General features: G+C 40.4%; 1 protein-coding gene and 1 long non-coding RNA gene across 4 annotated transcripts in view; one reads left to right on the forward strand and one right to left on the reverse strand.

Moving 5' to 3' along the window:
* The window catches only part of KCNJ3 (potassium inwardly rectifying channel subfamily J member 3), a 110,786-nt gene that overhangs the window by 70,383 nt on the left and 16,856 nt on the right, over positions 1 to 23,547 (forward strand). The window lies entirely within an intron of this gene.
* Positions 9,674 to 11,072, reverse strand: LOC128422776 (uncharacterized). Its single transcript, XR_008332593.1, has 3 exons — positions 10,745 to 11,072; positions 10,487 to 10,618; positions 9,674 to 10,237 (listed from the first exon to the last, which is right to left on the reverse strand). It is a non-coding gene; the product is annotated as an uncharacterized LOC128422776 (long non-coding RNA).

Genomic DNA, 23,547 nt, shown 5'->3' on the forward strand with positions numbered 1-23,547 from the left:
TAGGTCCTGTTGTAATAGGTTGCAAATGGGATTTCCATACTTTTTGAAGTACAGTTTATTTAATCTGCAATTACACTGCTTGCTGCTGGTTTATTAGGTTTGCCTTAGAATGCTTTGCAGTTCTTTGCTTTATATAACATAAATGCAAGTTGAATATGCCCTGGAAATCCAGTGCTTCATGGTCTGTTGAATCATTACATAAGCTTTTCCTTACCTTCTTAATTATTTTTAAAACACAGCTTTCTATTGCACTTACCAAAAATGTGCTCCAGGAGATGTGATTTATTGCTTAAGCCACAAAATTTGTTCCTCATCCAAGATAAAACAAAAGCATTGATACGGAGCACAACAAGGGTTGTGGTTATCAGTGTGAGGTCTGTGCTCAGAAACATTGTCAACACATTCCAAGAAAAGTGCCTGAATGTAGGCACTAATTAATTCATCTGTGAAACTCTCTGGAATTAAAGCTACATTCTGAAGGAGCTTTCTAATTGAGAGTAAATGCCTCATTAGTGCTGAGCATTTCAACCTGAGAACATCAGAAAAGTCAAACAGAATAATTAATAGCATTTGGGTAATGGAATAAACTAGTTACAGATGTGCATCCAGCAGTTGAGGCGATTAGATTTTAGAGTTAACCAGTCCTAAAGCAGTGGGGGTAAGTAGTCATGAATTTTTACAAAAAAATAAGAAAATACTGAGAAAGGACAGCAATAATTAATCAGTTACAGCTGCAGTTGTCTGTCTGCTTACTTTAGATTAAATCTGTGTTTTATGTTTTATTTTCTTTGAGTGGACATGTATAGGATTGTACTGTAAATGTGATAAAAGGAATTGCAAAGGCTTTTTGATGTGGCATCTCTAAAATACTTGGGTTGGGGGAAAAATACAGGCCCAAACAATCAGCCTGTTCTCTTTGTTGTAACAGTAACACTTGATCATTATGATGTTGCCAATATTACAAAACAATCACAAAATGGTGGCTAAAATTCTGATCAGTAGGTGAATTACTTTTCACTTAGCAAATGTGGGGAAAATTAAATATAATGTTGAATGGAAATGTCCAAGACCTTATTAAATATATCTATTTGTGTATATCTCTGTGCCAGAATCTAGGAGGGCTATGCAGATGAGAAGATAAAAACAGACTTGTTTTGAAATCATTACTATTTGATGATATGAGGCAAAGTAAACAGGGAACAGTCTGGGATACAACTGGGACAGAGGGAAACCTGATATTTAGCTCCGAGTTCAGTGGTGCCCCTGAGTGTAACAAGTCAAAATTAGGAGTGCCCAACAGTAAGCTGATGTGTAGCAAAAAACAAAGCGGGTACACTCAGAAGTCCTATTGAGTTCAATGGGAAATACATCTCAGTAGCTGGGTTTAGTATTGTACACTTAATCTCACTGACAAAGTTTGGCCCATGATTCTAAAAAAAATTGCACTACAGCAATTGTCTGATGCTGAAATACTAAAAATACAGGACAATCCTTATAGGTATTATTTGCAGAGGGCCATAGCTTAGTGATAGAGCATCTACTCACATACAGAAGCTCCCAGGTTCAATCCATGGCATCTTCAGGTAGGGCCAGGTGTGTCCCCTACCTGAAACCCTGAAAAGCCACCATCAGTCATCTAGACAGCGCTGAACTAGATGGGCAAATGGTCCAGGATTACACAGCTTCCTGTGCTCCTAGCCCTGGTGTCATACATGTGAAGAGGGCTCCAAATGGAAGAAAAACAGGACCATGTTACTGGCATCCATAGGCCTAATGCATCCGAGAGTGGAGGTATAATATAGCCATCATGGCAAAGAGCCATTGATGGCATTATCCTCCCTGAACCTGTCTAACCATCTTTTAAAGTCAACCAAACCAGTGAACAAATTCAGTGGCTGAACTGTGTGGTGTATGCAGAAGTACTTCCTTTTGTCTGTCTTCCAACACTCGGTTTCATTGCATGACCTTGAGTACTGGTAGTCACTGAAGACTGATTAATGTGCTTCCTTTGGGGGGGGGTGATAAAAGCCAATTTGGCATAGTAGATTGCGAAATTTCTCTTCATCCAAGTTATTTTGATGCTGTAGTTACTTAACTAATAGCTATTTAAAACTCAGCCATATTAACACCCACATTACTGTTTTGTTCTTTGAAAAACATGCACAGTACTGGCAATGTGACTGTTACATAAAATCTCTGTGGAGGCTTTGCAGTTGTAGCATGTTAGTGAATTAATTCAACATGGAACAGATAAGAATTTCTTGTGTGCCATATCAAGTGGTGTTTCCAGCTTTTCAGAGAGAGTTTTTAAGTTCATTTGGGATTTCATTTGATATTTTTAATTTATCATGTTGCCAGTCTCAAGGTGTTTTTTTTTGTAAGGTAAGAAATTATTGTTAATTGTCAGTGGTTCAAGGGTCTGAGAGATCGTAGTGTCTTAATTTGTACTTTTACTGTAAATATTCTGACTTCTTACACATACTTGTTTAAAAAGTGATTCATTTCTGACTTCATAAGTTGTGTCATGTTACATCACCTATATCAGGGGTAGCAAACGTTGTCACCTCCAGATCTTAATGGATTATCAACCCAAAGCTTTTTGAAAGTACACAGTGTCAACTGAATCACTGCTATCTATATGCTTGTTGACACACTCAAAGAATAAGATAGTGAGATAGGGCTTTTTCTTAAAGAAGCCATGTTGGGTCAGCAAGACTTGTTCCTCTATATGTTTGCTAATTTGTCAATGGATTCCACCAGCTTTCCCAGAACAAGCATTAAGCCAACAAGGCTGTAGTTTTCAGGATCCCCCCAGAATCCCTTTGCAAAAATTGATGCTGTCTTGGCCACTTTCCAGTTCTCAGGTACCAAGGCTGATCTTAGGAAGAAGTTGTATATTTTTGTTAGCAGAGACGAACTCTTAGCTAAATGCCATCAGGACCTGTTACTCCTACCACAGCAGTAGGAAGTTATGATACATTCTTATCTAAATGTGTTAATTCAGCTGAGGAAATAAGGTTTCATTAAAGAGCTAAGAGCCATTCAAACCAGGGGTCAGCAAACTTTTTCAGCAGGGGGCCGGTCCACTGTCCCTCACACCTTGTGGAGGGCCAGACTATATTTGGGGGGGGAAATGAACGAATTCCTATGCCCCACAAATAACCCAGAGATGCATTTTAAATAAAAGCACACATTCTGCTCATGTAAAAACACCAGGCAGTCCCCTCAAATAACCCAGAGATGCATTTTAAATAAAAGGACACATTCTACTCATGTAAAAACATGCTGATTCCTGGACCATCCATGGGCCGGATTTAGAAGGTGATTGGGCGCATCCGGCCCCCGGGCCTTAGTTTGCCTACCCATGATTCAAACCATCGCCGGGATGGTTTTCATTTTGTGTATGTGCATGTAAGAGAGAAATGCTTAAGTCATTTGGAATGGGAGACTCAATTAAGAGTATTTATTTTTAGATATACCCCTTTCATTATCAAATTCCAAGTTTACAATATACAGTCATACCTTGGAAGTCGAACGGAATCCGTTCCGTTCACAAAGCTCCTGCAGCCAATCAGAAGCCCCGTCAGATGTTCGGCTTCCAAAAATAGTTCGCAAACCAGAACAGTCACGTTCAAGAACTAAGCTGTTCAAAAACCAAGGTACGACTGTAAATTAAAACAAAATATATTTAAAGGTAGATGTGTTAAACAGTATATATTAAAACACAGTAATGTGAAAATATCAGTACAGTAAAACACACACTCCCCAAAGGTTAGATTTTAAAGTCTGTGCATACTTGTCAAAAAAGGTCTTCAACTGACCCCAAAACTCAATTAAGATTGGTGCCTTATGACATTGAAACTTATAACAAGAAGTCTGAAAATGTTGGCATGCATGTTAAATATGTGCAACATCTACATCTCCTTGTAAAAATAATGCAGCCTGTGAAAATACAAGGAGTATTTTCAATGTAGGAATTCAATGTTCAGAATGCATGTGATACCATTGCTTATTTTTAAAGAAAACAGGAGGCTTTTGCTTGAATTAAACCATTGAAATAAATTATGTCCTTAGGGAACTAAAGTGTTCCTTCGTTTTATCTGTATCATATGACTAGGTGTGTATGATAGTATGCTCTTTAATATTAAGCAGATGCTTGGTTTACAAAATAACTAAAGGAATGTATATATATTCCTTTCATTTTTCTTCTTGTCTCCTGCTTGAATTTCCTTTTCTGTTACTTGATTTAAACATGGTGATAGTTATGCCCACCTCACCACTGACTAAAGAAAACCCTGGCTTTCTTCATAACTAATGTTTGGTTATCCATTTAAACACTGGTTTCAAAATCTAGTTACAGAGCATTCTTACTTAGCACTGAGCATAGCTTGGGCCATGAAGATTTAACTTGCCTGAGAAGTTAGGGAGCATGCAAATACATGTCATATTGCCAGTCTAATCATGGTTAGCACGTTGGGAACATTACACCTACGCAAACCTACTGATGATATTTTCCATAAAAACTTGCAATTCACAAAGTAGGAAAAGCTCATAGTGTCATTCACACGATAGAATTCATGCCATAGAAGTGAAATGGTACATAGGTAGATACTTTGCTGGCCACTGGAATTTCTTATTTCTTGGTGTCACCTCTCCATTCTATCATAAAGACCTCCTGCACCCTTCATTGTCTGTTAATATACAGCGGTACCTCTGTTTAAGAACAGCCCTGTTTACGAACGATTCAGTTTACGAACTTCTCAAAACCGGAAGTAGTGTCCCAGTTTGTGAACTTTACCTCGGTCTATGAACAGAAGCCGAATGGTGGAAGGGCACCGGCGGCGGGAGGCCTCATTAGGGAAAGCACGCCTCGGTTTAAGAACGGTTTCGGTTTAAGAACGTACTTCCGGAATGGATTAAGTTCGTAAACCAAGGTACCACTGTAAAAGTAGAAGGCTGATGAGTACTAGGGTACCCATGTAAGCTACACCTGATGAAATTCTCTCTTCTGTACAGCTCTTAAAGATGCCAGAGTTCAGTCCTCTTTGTATCTATCCATCTTAATAAATACCTTGCACATGTGTGTGTATATATGTATGTGTGTATATGTATATATATCTGTATCTATATATCTATGTGTGTATATATACATACAGTGCTTTTTTCTGGGGGGATGCAGGGGTACACATACCCCTAAACATTTTGTGAATCTTTGTACTTTTGTCCATTTACTGTAATTCCTCTGATTTGAACTATAAAATGGTGATTTAGAAAAAAGCTGTCTGTGTGTGTGAATTCCTAGCTTTTCTTGAAAATGGTACCTTTCCATTCACTTTATTTCCTTGCATTCTCCTGCTGCCTTCCCTTAAAGCCCACTGCAGTGTACAGTAATAAGCAATAACCCCATAATGACTTTGGAAATATTTTCTTAGGGCACTGTTGAACACTTAATTCTGATTCATCTTCTTGTTGTTTCAAACTGACAACATAAGAGTAATGGTAAATATTGCTCTGCTTTTTATGGTTATAGTCCACTAAAGGTAGCAAAAATTGTACTAATTACATCCCGAAAGGTTTCTCTGTCCTGAAAGGTTTCTCTGTCTTGCTTTATGGCTCTTACAAACATTAAAGCTATTGATGTTTGCTTAATTAATACTGAAGGGTACCCTTAAATCCTTTGTCATTTTGCCTTTATATTTCAGTTCGATTTATCCCAAGGCTTTTCAGTAAGGTTGATATTAAGATTAAATTTTGTCCTTATATTGCATATTATCACAACAATTTATAATAAATAGGAAAGAGCTTTATTATGTATATTCACCACATTTTTGCCCTATTTAACGGAGGCCTTCAAGGCAACTAAAATAATTTAACAATAAAACAAAATAAAAATTAAAGTGCAAGGATCAGTATGAAAAGCAATACACAAAACAGTAAATTTGTCTATACCAGTGGTATCTCAAGTCACAAATGCCTCAGGTTACAAATGCTTCAGGTTACAAACTCCGCTAACCTGGAAGAGTTACCTCGAGTTGAGAACTTTGCCCCAGGATGAGAACGGAAATTGTGAGAGGCCCCATTAGTGAAAGCATGCCTCTTGTTGTTGTTGTTGTTTAGTCGTTTAGTCGTGTCCGACTCTTCGTGACCCCATGGACCAGAGCACGCCAGGCACCTCTGTCCTCCACTACCTCCCGCAGTTTGGTCAAACTCATGCTGGTAACCTCGAAAACACTATCCAACCATCTCGTCCTCTGTCGCCCCCTTCTCCTTGTGCCCTCCATCTTTCCCAGCATCAGTGTCTTCTCCAGGGAGTCTTCTCTTCTCATGAGGTGGCCAAAGTACTGGAGCCTCAGCTTCACGATCTGTCCTTCCAGTGAGCACTCAGGGCTGATTTCCTTAAGAATGGATGTGTTTGATCTTCTTGCAGTCCATGGGACTCTCAAGAGTCTTCTCCAGCACCATAATTCAAAAGCATCAATTCTTCGGCGATCAGCCTTCTTTATGGTCCAGCTCTCACTTCCATACATCACTACTGGGAAAACCATGGCTTTAACTATACGGACCTTTGTTGTCAAGGTGACGTCTCTACTTCTCAAGATGCTATCTAGGCCTGTCATTGCCCTTCTCCCAAGAAGCAGGCGTCTTTTAATTTCGTGGCTGCTGTCACCATCTGCAGTGATCATGGAGCCCAAGAAAGTAAAATCTCTCACTGCCTCCATTTCTTCCCCTTCTATTTTCCAGGAGGTGATGGGACCAGTGGCCGTGATCTTCGTTTTTTTGATGTTGAGCTTCAGACCATATTTTGCGCTCTCCTCTTTCACCCTCATTAAAAGGTTCTTTAATTCCTCCTCACTTTCTGCCATCAAGGTTGTGTCATCTGCATATCTGAGGTTGTTGATATTTCTTCCGGCAATCTTAATTCCAGTTTGGGATTCATCCAGCCCAGCCTTTCGCATGATGTATTCTGCATATAAATTAAATAAGCAGGGAGATAAAATACAGCCTTGTCGTACTCCTTTCCCAATTTTGAACCAATCAGTTGTTCCATATCCAGTTCTAACTGAAGCTTCTTGTCCCACATAGAGATTTCTCAGGAGACAGATGAGGTGATCAGGCACTCCCATTTCTTTAAGAACTTGCCATAGTTTGCTGTGGTCGATACAGTCAAAGGCTTTTGCATAGTCAATGAAGCAGAAGTAGATGTCTTTCTGGAACTCTCTAGCTTTCTCCATAATCCAGCGCATGTTTGCAATTTGGTCTCTGGTTCCTCTGCCTCTTCTAAATCCAGCTTGCACTTCTGGGAGTTCTCGGTCCACATACTGCTTGAGCCTTCCTTGTAGAATTTTAAGCATAACCTTGCTAGCGTGTGAAATGAGTGCAATTGTGCGGTAGTTGGAACATTCTTTGGCACTGCCCTTCTTTGGGATTGGGATGTAGACTGATCTTCTCCAATCTTCTGGCCACTGCTGAGTTTTCCAAATTTGCTGGCATATTGAGTGTAGCACCTTAACAGCATCATCTTTTAAAATTTTAAATAGTTCAGCTGGAATACCATCACTTCCACTGGCCTTGTTATTTGCAGTGCTTTCTAAGGCCCATTTGACTTCACTCTCCAGGATGTCTGGCTCAAGGTCAGCAACTACACTACCTGGGGTGCAGCATGCCTCTAGTTAAGAACAATTTCAGGTTAAGAACAAATTAAGCTCATAACTAGAGGTACCACTATATAAGACAGGCTTAAAAAGCACAATTCTTAGCTAATGCTGTAAAACAAGGTTTCCTGGGCTGAATTTCACAATCTGGGTGCCACCTCGAAAAACTCCACCAGGAACAAATGAGATCTTAGGTGGGCTTTTTTTTTAAAAAGTACCATTTTTAGGAGACTTGAAGAAGAGGGAAACTGAAGGTAAAGAAATTCAAGGCTGCAAAGGCCACCAGTATGCTTGGTGGAAACATGACATTAATTGCGTCCAGTTATACCTACGAGAGTTCTCAGTGTACACAAAAATACTGCTTATTTAAGAATTTCAGCCAGTGTAGTTTACAGAGTGAAGAGAATATCGCATTTGGGTTGGAGACTGAGGTTCAAATGCTTACTTGGCTATTAATGATTCTGGGCATCTTGGGCAAAAAAAAAAAATCAGAAACCTTGCATGATTTCCTCCTAGGAAGACCAACTCTTGTAAAGACATATGGTAATCTTTAATCAATGAAGCCCCAGTATAAGGCAGGTAAGTAATCGAAACAAATACATTTTGAGCCAGTGATTTCTGTTGTGTGCTTCATTTACAACTAAATGCATCTACCGTATGCTCAGATGCTCTTTTTTTGCATTCCAGCTGCATTTTAATTGCTAGTTCAATCACAAAACAGATTTCACACTGGGAATTATTTGAGGTGAATGTTGACTTTGCACACCAGTTTTCAGTATTCTTATTTTTCAGCAGGAAAAAAAAATCAAAAAGATATTGACAGGCACATCATTCTGCCTTCAAAATCACAGCTTGCAATGTAGTCTAAGAATAATATCTAGTGTCACACCAACGTAGACAGTGGCACTTCTTCCTCTGCTCCCTCTTGCAGCCTTTCATGCCCCCAATCTACTCTGAAGGGACCTCCAACAATCTAGAGCAGCAGGGGTGCCAACTTGAATGAAATATTGTGGGGGCCCAGGTAAGCCCCACCCCACATGATGGAGTGCACACACACCATTTGAATGGGAATTCCAAACAACTTTGTGGAAGCCTGGCCTCCTCAGATATTTTATTGTGAGGACTGAAACCCTCATGACCCCTATGTAGAGTAGTTTGGGGCTGTGGGAGAGACTGCATAGAGGAGGAGAGGAAAGGAAAGTCCCATTGCATGAAGGAGAAGTTACTGTGCAAATGGGCTTTTTTTTGCAGACTTCTCAGAAGAAGAAGTAGTTATAATTTATTAATAAATGATTAGGAGCTAGTGAAGATTTAGGTGCATTGAGCCAGCACTTCAACCAATATAATTTTAAAAAATCAATAAATGGAAAAATCCATTGGAAGAATGAAGAAAGTTGACATTAAAATTGGGGTCATTGTGAACATACTTATCTTTTAACTTTTAGTGCTATGATCTCTGCAATAATAGCCAAGTAAGTTCACTCTTAGTGTATGTTCGCATGCATAAATGGCCTTCAATCGTGGTTGAACGTTAAGTTCAATGAATTACCAAAGGGGAATGTCCAGTCATCCATATAATCCCATGACGAAGTGTCTATGGGGGTAGCAACTGAAGAAAGAAATTTGTCAACATACTATCAGGTACAGAATCAGAGTTGGAATGAACCCTGAGGATCATCTAGTCCAACCCCTTGCAGGGCAGGAATCTTTTCCCTTTCTCCAAATTAAAATATGTAGGTAGGTAGGTGAATTTTGTTTATAACCAATTGGTTTTATTTGATTCTTCATTCAACATATATCCACATTCAAGTCCTACCACAGAAAATGCAAAATAAGTATTTTTATCCTTTGAATAATAAGCAGGGCTTGGTTCAAAAAGCAATACTCATAATTGTAGGTTTCATTTCCTAATAGTTCTGTCATAGTGTTACTGATTCATCAAATTATTCATCTAATTATTTACTCCATTATGTGAATTCAACTTATTTCCTTGTAAACTTGACTCACTTGAAGGCAAATCATATTCAAATATTATGTCAGTCACAACAGTAATTACAGTAATAAAAACCTACTGTATGTAAAGGAGAAGATTCTCATATTTAAGGTGGTATACTTTATTAAATATCAGTAATATATTAAGACATACTTGTATTCTTTCGAACAATTCATGCAAGAAGACATATTCATGGGGGGAAACTCTAAGTTTCTGCCCAATTAGCAATTGTTAAAAAAATAGCAGTTTGGGGCCCTTTTATATCTTCTTTATGTATACAGGATATCTCTTAGTTGTGTTTCTGTTTATATTCTCTAGGCTAGTAAAGTACAAGCACCAGTGACTATGTGGAACAATTACAGCATCATTCTACCCATGACAGTTTACAACAGGGATAGTCAATGTGGTGTCCTCTCCCCCAGGTATTGTGGACTCCAGTCAGCCTCAGAGGTGTGGCCAGTTGCCAGGAATGATGGAAGTTCTAGGTCACAACACCTGGCATGCACCACATTGATTCCTGCAGGTTTGCAGAACACAAATGTTCTTAACAGAAAAGTATTAGATCTATCTGATGCATAGCTTTTTCAGTCACCTCAAAAGCACATTTGTGGATCGAGGGCCCGACCCCCGCTATGTGAAATAAACACACAAGGACACGTGATATAAGGTTAATGGGCAAGAAAAGACCACAACTTTATTGATTACAGCAGTGAAAAGGTATTGGCTTAGGCATTGGATGACTATAGGAGGTGGGTTTATTCAACAGTAGGTGGAGCCTGTTGATGCTAATCCAACTATAGGCTCACCCCTGATGTCACTGATGCATAGCTTTTTCAGTCACCTCAAAAGCACATTTGTAGCCTCATATTAAGACTAATGTGAATCATGAGCGAATGGTTGACGTGCTTGGAGAGAGGGGATTTCTTCTAAATGTCAGGATCCAGTGCGCTGTCAATAGTTGCCAAGTTAATATCTATAGAAGACAAAAAGAGTCATTGTTCTAGCTATTATAGTTTTCATTAAGAAGTAGTTTAAAGCTAACTGAAAACTGAAACCGTGGGAAGATTGATCAAGTATTCAGCCGTGGCAGATTGCTCACCTTATGAAGGGTCTGGCAGGATTTTGTCAGGCTGCAAATCAGTAGCTGGGGAAGGTAACAGTAATGTCATAATCTTCTCAGGCACTGGAAGGTGTTTGCAGTCTCTGCTATTGCCAGGCAAACTTTAAAGTACATTTTCTTAAAGATGGTAACTACAGTAACTATCATTGGTCTCTGCTTATCAAGTATGTAAGTGAACACACATGGAAGCCTGATACTGAAATCTGAGTGTAGGAAGAATGCTCACTATTACAAGTTCTCCTGGTAACACAGAAAAAACAGATTCCATTTTACTCTTAAGACAACTATTTTTGTTCATTTTAATGTTGCCAAAATGCAAGTACAAACTTCTCAGATGTCCAAACATTCGGAGGGGACTGTTTTGCAAAAATACAAAAATATATTTATGTAGAGGGTTATCCATGTAACTTTGACAGGACACAGTCAAAGTATCAGTGGAAAAGTTACATTTCCATAAAACACAGGTTGACTTCAAAAAGAGACTCACTGGATTACTTCAAAACTGCCAAGATCTTTATTTGTTGGTGTTGATGAGGATTGTTATCACTAGAATTAAAATGTTCTGTTTTCAGTGCACAGTATTTTTAACTTCTAATTTCTCCCTTCTGACAGAGTGATTGCTAGTTTCCACTATGCCTGGACATAATGTTCCACTAAGTATTGTGTGGACTGAAACAGTATTTTTTTTTTAAACCAAAAACTCTTCAAAAACCCCCCCAAAAAATCCAGTTGTTTTGCACCAAAAGTTAATGCAAATTTGGCTTTTCTGTAGTAGAAGGTGACTGGACACTATTCCAAGCTAAATCAGCAAAGTGTTTCCAATCTGAAATAGACCTTGATCTGAAAAGTATGCTTAATTCAATGATAGCCACAAAGGCTATTTGTTTTTTAATGCTTTGTAAACTTCCTTGCATGATGGAGAGCTAATTTGAAATTGTCTGTTTATACTTTTGTTGTGATTTGGGAGCGGATCAAATACGTAGTTGTGCAAGCACACAAATATAAGGCTTCTGAGCAAATGCTATTTTGAATTGTCCCTCGGATTTGCAGCCTTATATATTCAGAGAGCAAGGGCTTTGGTGCCCTCTTCCCTCATATGCTACCTTTCCTTTGCAATCTCCGAGCTGATTTACTCTGAGAAATGGTAGTTGCCAGATTTTTAATTCAGCCCTAAGTAACACAGCTGACCAGAGCAATAACAGGCTTATGAGGGATGCACAAATATTCAGCTCAAAATCTTATCAGGGTTTGTTTGTTGGTTGGTTGGTTTATCCCCCACAAGCATTCTCTTCAAGTACAGTACAATCATATCCTATGTACATTTAACTTGCATGATTTCAACTACACGCATCCCCCCCCCACTTAAATGTGACGGCGTATACAGGCGGCACTGGGAAATAAATAAATAGAATCATATCAGGAAATGGGGGGGGGGGGAGCTGGAGAGTCATTGTGGCTCACAAGGAGACCCTCCCCAGAACCCAAAGAGGATGTCAGTGAGGGCAGAGGTGCAGCAGGGCTTTGTTTAAGCTGTTCCGCCTCGCTGCCTAACAGCTGATATGTGGAGTAGCGCAGCAGCAGTAGCCACTTTCCCACGAGTCCTCCAGGTGGCCCCAGAGCTGGGATCTTCAACTAGAGAGGGTTGTGTTGTCATAGAGTAGGAGAGCTAGAGAGCCAAAAAAAAGGGGGGGCACTGTGCCCTTGTGTTCTTCTTTGCCCTTCTAGGGAAATCCACTGTGAAAAGTAGCTTTTAAGCTCTCTGCCTTGCTTCCTGAGCAAGGCTATTTCCTAGTGTGGGCTTTGTATTTAACTTGTGGGATTTCAACCAGCCAGCCTTCAACCATGTATATAGGCATCACCCCACTTATGTGGGGGTTATGTTCCCTCCATGTGCATGAGTGAAAGCACATGGTGAGCACCTTCTGAGAAGCATCTAAATGTCCATTTGCCTACCTATCACTGCCCAACAGAAACCCGATGCGATTGGAGGCAAGCATATCATATTAGTACCCTAGCGTTTAGATTTGAGAGTCCCTCTTCCCACCCCTTCAGTAGTATGGTACCCACTAGGCAAAATCTGCCTCTGAAAACTTTTGTTCCTGTTTTTAGCATTGTCTGATAGAAGTGACTGGATTCTGGTGGAAATAAGCTGATGTTGAACTATTAATAGTGGGCTTAACCTTCACTTTTATGAGAAATAAAACTGGCAGTCAAATTGAGGTGCAGTTCAGTACTGACTTCAAACTTTTTGTACAAATCATCAGACTGCCCCTCATTTCAAAACACTATTTTATTTCATTTTTTTAAAAGAAAACTTTTTATTTCATTTTTTAAAAAGAAGACATTTTCCTTGAATAGCATCTTTCCATTTCAGGAAAAAAAATAGTTGAAGATGTACACTCGTTTTCAGAAATAGCATGCTAGGTTAAAAAAAGAAAAGAAAATACTGCTGAGGCTGTGATTCAGTGGAATCTACAGAGAAATCCTTTCTTACAAGTACCCAAAGCCTAAAGCTTTCACAGTTCTGACAATGACACAAGACTGGAAATAGAATAGCATTTCTTTTAATTTCCCCCCTCTCTTCTTAACAGAACAACCGCTAAAAACCAAAATCTCTTAGCTAGGGGGAAATGTGGGACTAACGTATTAAAAAGGCAGAAGTTGGTTGCATCATAAAGGTTTTGGATGACAGAGGCAAAAGGATTGTGCTATTCTTATGAAGTCCTATTTCTATTGTGACCAATGTGCACTTCATTTGATAATACATTCCATATATATTGCAGCATCTTAACTTGTCCCCATTTGAGTAGTAAGCTTATGCATCAGTAAAAGCAAGCTGTATCATGTGCAGATCTTAACACTGCACACTCTTTCTCTCTCTCTCTCTCTCTCTCTCTCTCTGTGTGTGTGTGTGAGTGTGTGTGTGTGTGTGTGTGTGTGTGAGAGAGAGAGAGAGAGAGAGAGAGAGAGAGAGAGAGAGACTAGGAGCTCACTTTGTGGATTTCTGCAGGTGTTGGATTTATGGTCATTTCAAGAGGATAATAGTAAAATAATTGCCTTTGCATTATGCCTTTAGAAAGAAGCTGTGGGTTGCTGGACATCTGCAGTTCTTCTCTTGAATTTTAATATTAACTTGCCACTGCACACGTTCTAAATACCCGTTTCCAGTGACTATCATTTATCCACTCAAGTGTTCTTGGGAAAGCAGGAGACTTGTATTTTCCCCAGCTGACATTTTAATTGTTCTTGTACTCATATTTATTTCAGTTATTTCTATCATAATAAACACACAGTTTTCCAGATCATGTTATACCTTAAAATTCCTTACTCCCTGGTTGTAGTATATGGGTGTGTGTGTTTTTACAATATCTGTTACTAGGTAACAAAGCTGCTTAGTAGAATGTTCTGCTCAGTTGTTCTATTCAAGGCTACACAAAATGGAATCTTGGGTTTTCTTAAGTGTGTCACATTCTTTTGTTTGAGCCTTTATTTCATGAATTGTAGGATTGACACCTAGTGCAACTAGTCAAGATTTTTCTGGCACTGGAAGATCGAGACTTGTTGTGTGTTCATTCTGATGAAAAAACTAAATTCATCTCACCATGTTTATACTGTGGCTTATTTTATACAGTTCATGAGGCTGCCCATGTTCTGTGCTATTCTTAGCATTCTCCTCACTTACCTATATCAACACACAAGCGCATACAATGCTAATAATAAAAATTGACAGCCACATCAGTCAGCTTCAAATACAAGTTCCTGGCTCTAGTTGCAATTCAGGTTTTTACTCTGCAAATTTGTAAACGTGATGGATTTTGTTTTGACATTAACTCCAGCCCTTCTCCAGCCCTTCTTATTATAAATTCTAAATAACTTCAGTTTCAAAGCTGAGTACAAGTACATGAAAGCAACGCCAACTGATTTCAAATATATTTTATAGGGAAATGTGCTTGAAAGTGCATCCTTACACTGCAGTGATATATCTATTGGTGCTGCTTGGAAGGAAGTAGCTACAGTGAATATATGAGCAGCTCTTCCTTACTTCTCTGGTCAAATCTCATACTCAATATACTCACAAGGCAGCTTCTTAGAAGAGTCAGAATAATTTCTTTGGCAAATCTGGATGTGATATATAAAGCATATTGACCTGTGCTGTTGGATAGCATGGCACAATGGTGGCCGACAGATTCTGTTCTCTGGAACCATTTCATTTTGTGAAAATACAGTGGTGGCATCCTATATATTGATCAAATTCATTATAGCCTCTCCTCTTTTTTTGGTGTACTTTTTCTTTAGTCATTAACTTTGACCCATTATCGTAATCTAGGATTGTCAGTCAGCATTGACAAAATTGAATTAGCTGGACAAACAGTTGTCCACAGACACTGTCAATATGAGCTTCCTGTGGGAGTCAAGCCCTTTCTCCAGCCATTCTCCAGACCTGAAGGAGTGTCTCCACCCCCACCATTTAGCCCAGATACTGAGATCCAGCGCCAAGGGCCTTCTGGCGGTTCCCTCATTGCGAGAAGTGAGGTTACAGGGAACCAGACAGAGGGCCTTCTCGGTAGTGGCACCCGCCCTGTGGAACACCCTCCCTTCAGATGTGAAGGAAATAAGCAGCTATCCTATCTTTAAAAGACATCTGAAGGCAGCCCTGTTGAGGGGAATTTTTAATATTTAATGCTGTATTGTTTTTAACACTTGATTGGGAGCCGCGCAGAGTGGCTGGGGAAACTCTGCCAGATGGGCAGGGTATAAATAATAAATTATTATAATATTATTATTATTCCTGTTCACATCATTACTTGGCATTCTGCTGCCACGCGGTACATACCCAACATTATGGGGATCATGACTCCAGTCTGTGCATCTACGGCAGCAATAGAGCAATATCCTGTATCTGGTTATATCACTAGTATGGTGCTGTATGCTTTGTTTCAGTGAAAATAGCCTTTATTATGCACGTTCACATATATGAACAAGGCAAATATCATTGTCATAAAGGGTAAAGGGACCTGACTGTTAGGTCCAGTCACAGACGACTCTGGGGTTGCGGTGCTCATCTCCCTTTACTGGCTGAGGGAGCCGGCGTACAGCTTCCGGGTCATGTGGCCAGCATGACTAAGCCACTTCTGGTGAACCAGAGCAGCGCACGGAAACACCGTTTACTTTCCCGCCGGAGCGCTACCTATTTATCTACTTGCACTTTGACGTGCTTTCGAACTGCTAGGTTGGCAGGAGCAGGGACCGAGCAACGGGAGCTCACCCCGTCGTGGGGATTCGAACCACCGACCTTCTGATCGGCAAGCCCTAGGCTCTGTGGTTTAGACCATAGTGCCACCCGCGTCCCATCATTGTCATACTACAGCATATATAATAATTTCCACTTTCGGTGTTCAGAATACATACTGTATTTTAATACTGTGCCTTCAGGGCTAGAAACAGACTACCCTTGTAGGCATTGCTGGCATAGATAGAGGGATAATGATGGACCGTTACTGAAGTTTCTTCCCAGTAAACCACCAGTATGGCTCTGCATTGCTTGGGATCTCTGCTTCGCCCCCACTTACCTCATTCATTCATTCATTCATTCATTCATTTGTTTAAAAGCAGATATTTCAAAAACACCAAACACCAAACAATTGTAATTCATTTAATATACCCCCCTTTGTTGAGTGAGCATAAATGTAAAGACCCTGCTTACCATTTATGTGACATTTCACAGATCTCCATTTTTGCATTGCTGCATACAACAATAATATTAAGTCTTACTAACTATACTATCCCAGATTATGATGAGTCAAAGTTAATGACTGAAGAAAATACAGCCCCCCCAAAAAAGGAGGGACTATATTTTCACAAAATGAAATTGTTCCAGGGAGAACAACACAATCTAAACGCGCAGTAAAAGTATTTATAGTAATGGTGCAGAAACAAAGCATCTAAATTGAGGAACAAAACAAAAGCTCCAGTTTTCTCTGCAGCATTCAAAAACAGCCAAGTAAGGAATGAGAACTCTGCATGGTTAGATTTTAAATGTTGCTATTGTGGATGCATGCATTTTTTTGCATCTAGATATATTTAAGGAAAGCAAAGGAATCCCGATCTTTTGTCTGTTTTTGTGTTGGGGATATATTCAATTTGTTACATTTCTTTATTATTAGTATATATTCCAGTAAGGTTGGAGATACTGCTATATAGGCTCCTCTGTAGGAATTCAAATTAGGACTGAACAGAAATAGAGACCATATTTTTGCAAGCAACTTTTGCAAGCCAGTTTGCAATTCAGAGAGCTTCAGCTCAGCTACCTGTGTGGTTTTGTGGCGTGCGTGTCAGACTAGAACAGTGGCAGCCCAAGTTCAAATCCCCACCCAACAATGAAACTCGTTCAGGTGATCTGGGTCCAGTCACTATCTTTCAGTTTTAGTCTTTAGGTTTGTTGGGCAGATAAACTGGAGGGGGGATATAGGATGAGCTTCTTGGAGGAAAGAGGTGATCTAAATATTCAAATTCAGCTTTTTAAGTCTTGTCACTTATGTAGCCAAAATGGCAACAGTCACATGAACAGGGGGAGGTAATCCGTGTGACGGGGTGAGCTCCCGTTTCTCTGTCCCAGCTCCTGCCAACCAAGCTGTTCAAAAGCACACCAGTGCAAATAGATAAATAGGTACCACTACGGTGAATAGGTAAACGGCATTTCCGTGTGCTCTGTTTTCTGTCACGGTGTTCCCTTGTGCCAGAAGCAGTTTAGTCATGCTGGTCACGACCCGGAAAGCTGTCTGTGAACAAACACTGGCTCCCTCGACCTGAAAGCGAGATGAGCACTGCACCCCATAATCACCTTTGACTGGACTTAACCATCCAGGGGTCCTTTACCTTTTTTTATAGGACATAGTATCTTGATTCTCAGTGGCTTCCATTGAGTTCTATGTGACAAAGGAAACAACCCAAAATCTGGGACACCATTGAGGGAGAACTCATCTGGTACACTCCATCCCTTTCACTTTCATTCAAACTTTTTAAAAGCTCACCTCTGCCATCTGAAGCCATTTGCTAAATTCTTGTTGGCCCCTACTCAGAATGAAGTATGTGGTGTGGGGGCCCAGGGAAGGGACTTCTTTTGGTGGCTCCTTGCATACAGAACTCCTCCCCTACTGAGGTGCATTTGGCCCCATCTTTTCATAGTTTCAAGTGACTTGTTTAAGGAGCAGGAGCTGGGAGCAGGAGAGACTTGAATAGATAAATTGATTTAGCCGCTGTTGCTATAAATTGCTACTTATGAGTTGTTCTGATCCATTGCTTTGTGTATTTATATATTGTTTCTATCTTGCTTTTGTTGTAAACCACCATGTGGTGTGCAATGGGCGGCATATAAATAATCTATAAAATAAATAAATAATAAAATTCAGGTGCTTTCAAGTGTTTGTACTGCAAAGAGCCAAGGAAACAGAAGAACATTCAATTTTTAGCATGCATCCCACACTTTGCCACATAACAACAATGATGTGTGCTGCCATGCCCTAAACATTTAAATATAAAAATAGTAGAACAAAGCCTTTTGTTTTTCCTCTCAGTGTGATGCACTATTTCCGTAAAAAAGAAAGGAAGCAAAATATGCTTGACATTTTCTGTGCTTGTTGCCATAATATTTAGGGAAAGTTCACATATTCAGGCAGCTAAATCATCACATTCTGGGGTCATCAGGGATCTCTGTCCCTTATTACCTCCTCTCTTTGCTCCAATTCTGGTGCCTTGGCTTCAGGTGATAAGAAGCAATGATCCATAGTGATTTGTTTCATAATGATTTATGCTATAGCCATTCCACGCCTCTAAGTTATGAAGTGACAAGTGCAAATCACCCTTCATAGCCCCTTTCCTTTCTCCATATTTCTCAAAACCATTAGAAGACCCTCTGATGTATTTTCACATTTTCAGGATCTCTTACAGAAGCAATAAGAACTCTTCTGTCTCTTGCCTTATGAAATTCATACAAGGATCGCAGCTGCATCCAAACAGAATAGACCCATTTATCTATATTCCACAGTCAATCATCCACTGCACCCAGAAAAGATGCATGTGGAATGGGTGATTTTCACTCAACCTATGCGAAAATTATATTGGTTCTAATCCATTAAGGCCATGCATTCTCCCTTTGCTCATCACTCTAATGTCATGGGAAGCAGTAGGAACTGTTACACTATCTCTGACACAGTGGAGACAAGGTGGTGTAGACAACTCGCAGAAGATGTCGCTCCAAAAGACATGGCAGATTTCAGAAGTGTGCATATGTCTTTGAATAATTTAGTTTCCCACCCAGATCTTTTGAAGTAGTCTATATACATAGCCCGTGTACAGTTGGCCTACAGACTGCACATGTAGGCAAACCCCCTCCCTGGCCTTCCTTTCTTTTTTTGGGCCGAATAGTCAGACCACATTCCATTCCCCCCTGAGGATGCTCATTCCTTATTGTGCTGTTCTGGGGGAGGTTTTTTGTGGGGGTTAGGAGTTGAGTGGACACACTAGTGCCCAGTTTCAACTCCCTTCAAATCTTGGGATTTCTCTGTTGATTTCTATAGACAGCTCTAATTCCTGTCACTGGGGAAATACTTGTAAGTATGAACCAAGAAATAGCCAATAAAAATAATCATGTATGGTTCTCTCCAGACTTTTCATATATATGTGTGTCTCTTCTTCCACCCCTCTTTTCCAGCCACTCTATTCCATTCCCACTTCTATCAAGTTTTCAGGTACCCCCCTTTCTTTTCATTCAACAGTCAACATCTTGTGGGCACTGAGCACACTTCTAATAGAATCATAGAATTGTAGAGTTGGAAGGGATCATAAGGATCAACTAGTCCAACTCTCTGTAATGCTGGAATCTTTTGCTTAACGTGGGGCTCAACAACCATGAGCTTAAAAGTGTCATGCTCTGAGTTGGACTGCTTCCCCCATATATATATATTTTATACCTCTGCAAACCAGAGGTTGCCCTGCTGGGCTTTGTGTCTTGGTGGTCTTGGAGCACATAGAATGTTGGGAGTGGAACACAAATACACCAATCTTGATTAAGTTAGTTGTGCTCATTGCACTGTTTCACCGAGAGTGGAGGAGTGTAGGTTGGCTGAAGAGCAACTTTGGAAGGCTCCATGTCAGCAATGTGAAGGATCTGAAGCCTGGACCCGGGGTGGTTTACTAATCTAGGGCAGGCTTAGAGACAGCCAAGAGGCAAGCAAGAATGATCCTGGGAAAGCCTGCTGGGTGAGACACAGCAGTTGGCTCATCTGAGCTTGCTTCCAGATAACAACATTTTCTCTTCAGTTTTGTTGGTATATTAGTGATTAGATCAGGTGTGGGAACTTTGTCAACCAAAGGCCCAGTGGTATATTTATAGCATCTGCCACCCCAGGGCAAAAAAGTTTTGCCCTCCCCAAATAATAATAATAATAATAATAATAATAGTACATATGAGTACAGGGCACTGCAATCATATAACTTACATACCTGGAAGCAGTAAGCCCCTTTTAGCTTTGTGGGATTTTACTCCTGAGTAAATGCATATAGGATTATGCAGGATGCTCTGTACCAAATGTATGAATTATAATCCCACCATGCCAGCTAATGGGGAAAAGAGAGAGGGTGAGACACACACGCAATGGTGCAGTGGACAAAAAAGCTCTTTTTAGCAAGCAGTACTCTTGTGGCAGGGATGTGGGTGGCGCTGTGGGTTAAACTACAGAGCCTAGGACTTGCTGATCAGAAGGTCGGCGGTTCGAATCCTCACAATGGGGTGGGCTCCCGTTGCTCGGTCCCTGCTCCTGCCGACCTAGCAGTTTGAAAGCAAATAGGTATCGCTCCGGCGGGAAAGTAAACGGCGTTTCCATGTGCTGCTTTGGTTCGCCAGAAGTGGCTTAGTCATGCTGGCCACATGACCTGGAAGCTGTACGCCGGCTCCCTCGGACAGTAAAGCGAGATGAGCGCCACAAGCCCAGAAACGGTCACAACTGGACCTAATGGTCAGGGGTCCCTTTACCTTTACCTTACCTTACTCTTGCAGCAAGGTTTTGCAGCAAGGGGGAGTGATAGACAAGTGGCAAGGAGAGTAGCAGAGGGGTGCAAGCAAAAGAAGGGGGTTTGCTTGTTGGATGCAGAATGTACTGAAAGCAATCAGGGTTCTGAGTGCGACCCCCTCCCACCTCTTCCTGCCTTCTCACTTTCTCCGTGAGAGAGGCTGTTCTGGAGTTGGCCTCCCAGGCTTATTACCTTTGTGTGTCCTTATGATTGCTGTGGCTCTGATGATTACAAAGACTTTGCAAGTCTTCAAGTGTTCTTTCCTCCAAACGGAAGCTGGTCCTGTAGGCTCCTCTGTATTTTCTGCGTCTTATAGAGCAAACCAAAACTGGAACAAAATGATTTGTTTATAGGAATGAAGAAACGCATCAAGTTACTGAGAAATGGTTTTTTAACATTTAACTTCCATCTGCGGTTGTGTAATAAACTATAGATGCACAGATAATGGCAGAGTGCTGAAAGCACCTGTCTTCCAAGTAAAGATAGCATTACTGTCTGAAAATGGCAAGCAGTTGTTCCCTAAAGGCAGCAGTTAATTTAATATTTGAATTGCATTCAGTGTTAATACAATTCGGTGAGCATCCTAAGTATGAGATCATGACAGGAGACATTTTCATCTCCTATCTTGTGAGAGGTCTCAACTACAACTCGCTGAAGTAATATTTTGCTGAGCACCAGCGTAGCATAACACTGTTGTCGCAACTCAAGAACTGTAACTTTCCAATCTCGGTGTACAAAAAAAATAATTACAAGGCAGTTAGAAGTAGGGCTGAGCTCAAAGGGGCCATTTTTCACAAAACGTATTCAGCAGCATCAAAAAACAGCACCCTCCCTCGGGCAGCTTTTCAGGAATTGCATTGGAAAGTGAGCAAAAGCGTTCACCCGTGCATAATGAAAGCAATTGGATTGGCTGAGCTCATCCATATAATCGATGCAGGAAGAACTGCCCTCACTGTTAATTCACTTCATTTGTCCACAGTGAAATAGCACCATGACATCATCCCATTCATTCATTTGGCTGGGATTACAGTGGGGGAGGGAGAAGATGAAGTCATTTGAAGGGGGAAATTTTGCCTTTGGAACTGCAGAGAGGGGAGACAATGACAGTGGATACCAGCAAATAAGTGGTTAAAAAACCTGGCAAACCTTCAGCAAAGCCCTAGTTTGAACATTGCATTACAGATTATACTATTTAGCATATAAAAAACGCTGTAGTAAGTCACTGTTTGAATTTATTACCTAAGAGAAGCTTTAACTGAACTTTTTCAATCCGTAAAGATATATTGGTAATAGGTTTATCTAACACTAATATCTTGCTTTGGCCTTTTAAGCTTTCACAAAGTTCCTTTTGGAGATTTGGAGCTAAGTTTGAAAACAGTGATAAGCTTGAGCAGAGCAAAATCTAATAATAACAACAACAACAACAACAACAACAACAACAACAACAACAACAATTTATTTATACCCTGCCCATCTGGCTGGGTTTCCACAGCCACTCTGGGCAGCTCCCAACAGAATTTTAAAAACACGATAGATAAAACATCAAACATTACAAACTTCCCTAAACAAGGCTCCCTTCAGATGTCTTCTAAAAGTCAGATACTTGTTTATTTCCTTGACATCTGATGGGAGAGTGTTCCACAGGGTGGGCACCACTACCGAGAAGGCCCTCTGCCTGCTTCCCTGCAACCTTACTTCTCGCAGTGAGGGAACCGCCAGAAGGCTTTGCTTTTTCCTTTTGCCTGGTATGCAGAGCACATTCACCAAACTATGGCGTACCAGGACGTATTCACAAATAGTTGCAAATGAGGAGCTTACAGCCACTTTGCTCTTCCCCAGTATTTTTTTACTCCAGCACTCCACTGAGCTGGTTTGACTTAACATGTCATTTGAACCCAGACTCGTGGTTATGCACCATGGGATGTAGCCAAGGTTTATTCTTAGCTACCATGGGCCCATGCTCAGATATTACACCATAACCAAACCTTGGCTTAGCACAGGTGAACACAGAAGTAAAAAGTATTGGAGTGGAGCAAGAGGAGCCCACATATTTGCATGGTCCTGATAAACCATAGTTTGACTTGCCATGTTGTGCAACCAGACCATTAGTGTTGATTATTTATGTTATTGGGCCATGGTTCCCGAGATATGAACTCAGTATTTGTTTCTTTGTTTCATTTAACTTCCTTAAAGGCAAAAGCCTCTCTGACAGGCTAGGAAGCACCACTCCTGCTACATACTTTAAAAATGAGGCTGAAAGTCTCTCTGTAAAATGGCATTATGTAATCACCCCTCTCTCTTTTTGTAATTATTTATGTATATTTTTGGCTTTGTAACATAGTGATCATTACTAACAAACCAAAAGGTACAGTAGCATAACAAAGCAAATAAATAATAAGGAAAGGAAATGGTGGCACACAAATGTAAACTAAGACATCCACATTTCCTGAGCTGGCATGGGTGGTGAATGTCAGGCATCCAGTTCTGAAGCATAGGAAATAAAATCCCACCAGGTTACATAAAAGCATTCTGGATCGTCCACCCCCCACCCCTGAAAACACACAGTTTATGTGTGATTTTTTTCCACAACAGCCAAAGTCCACAAGTTCTTATACCATAAAAATGTAGTTTTTTCAAGGTTTTCCATTGGTGGACTATTGAAATCCTATCCACAACCAGCATTTGTGTCTAAAAGTTTCCATGGCAGCTTTCTT

The sequence above is a fragment of the Podarcis raffonei genome, chromosome 1 (assembly GCF_027172205.1).
Source record: "Podarcis raffonei isolate rPodRaf1 chromosome 1, rPodRaf1.pri, whole genome shotgun sequence".
Classification (NCBI taxonomy): Eukaryota; Metazoa; Chordata; class Lepidosauria; order Squamata; family Lacertidae; genus Podarcis; species Podarcis raffonei.